Consider the following 1507-nt stretch of genomic DNA (forward strand, 5'->3'; position numbering starts at 1 on the left):
CCTTTCTCCTACCCCTCCTGTTAAGGACACATACTCTCTGTGGAAGTTATGATCTTCTACCAATACAATACAGCACAGGACTGTCACAAAAGCAAAACTGAAAACTCCAGCAGTAGCACAAAGGAGGTATTTATTGTTATTTACTGTTATCAGAATAAGAAAGCAAATGCCATAGTAACTAACAAAGTACAGGAGAGTATCTGGTGAATTCAACAGATTTTAGTTTCTGGCATCTTCAAAAAAGAAATAAATGTCTTAGTTCAGATGAAGAAACCACAAAGTGCAACTGCCCTGGAATTGGGGCAATCTGATACATATAGGGGCAATAATTATAGGCAAATTACTCCTAAACAGATCTGTTCACTGTATTTCTAACCATCTCATATTTTTCTTTGTATCTGAAGGCTTGGGCTTTCTTTCTCCTTGTTAAGGCTCGGTACTGTAGGGACCAGTTATTCTGAGGTTTATTCTCTGGGCTAGCAATAGTGGTTTATTCCACTAAGAAGATAAGCAATTAAACACAGTTTAATGTTACAAATGGCTTACATTTCTGGTAATTCCTTAAGTTGAGGGAGGAAGTTTTTTGATGAAACAAATTATGGAAGTGCTTGCTTGTTTGGTATTAACCAAGCACACTAATGTTTCATGTTTCAGAGCTGCGAAAATGACATTCTCTCCCAGTCAAACCATAAGATACAAAGCTTGAAGTTGACAGCAAAAATTAAAGCCCCACAAACCTTCCCCCAAAACATAGTCCAGTTACTTTAGAGAAGGTAATAGTGTGGGATTAACCCATTGCTGTTCAACAGCATGGCCCCTAACCCATTCCCCTGAAAGTCTCAGAACACATTAAAGTTCCAGGGTGTGAACAACACAAGGAACACAACAGGAATCAGCATACCTTTAAAGAGCAAAAAGCACCCTCCAGGTGAGATGTTCTAATTAAGCACTTTTCTTTCAAACGAATATTGGAAGACAGCATTAGTCCTTGGCTAAAATACACCTTCTTGTGGCTTCAAATGGAAATCAAAGACCGATTTATAATCACTGTGCCTTTTGCCACCAAGATGGGAAAGGTACATTCAGTGGACCTTCAAATTACATTTGGACAAAATACATGAGGCTCAAGTGAATCCCCTTCAAGAGCAACCTTAGCTGGGTGATGCAATCAGCAATTAAGATACTAAAGCTGCTAATACACCTCCAGTAATTGTTTTCCAAGTCACATCCAAGCACCTCCCTTCATCATGGAACTGGTGTCTCCTAAAACAATGCCCAAACACAACTTCCAGTTTCCCAAAGCATGAGCCAGCCCTATGTAATTTGGGAATCTGCACTGGTACAAGTGATTTTGTCCTCCCCAAACAGCCAAACCAAGATAAATGGGGAGAATAGCAGCTAAGTCACAGATACTTGTTTTGTTCTAATCACATCACACCACAAATTTATACTGTGATTCTACATTCACTTTGTCAATAGAAAAGAAACTACAACTGTTACACCCTGG

The sequence above is a fragment of the Melopsittacus undulatus genome, chromosome 10, assembly GCF_012275295.1.
Source record: "Melopsittacus undulatus isolate bMelUnd1 chromosome 10, bMelUnd1.mat.Z, whole genome shotgun sequence".
In the NCBI taxonomy this organism is placed as follows: domain Eukaryota; kingdom Metazoa; phylum Chordata; class Aves; order Psittaciformes; family Psittaculidae; genus Melopsittacus; species Melopsittacus undulatus.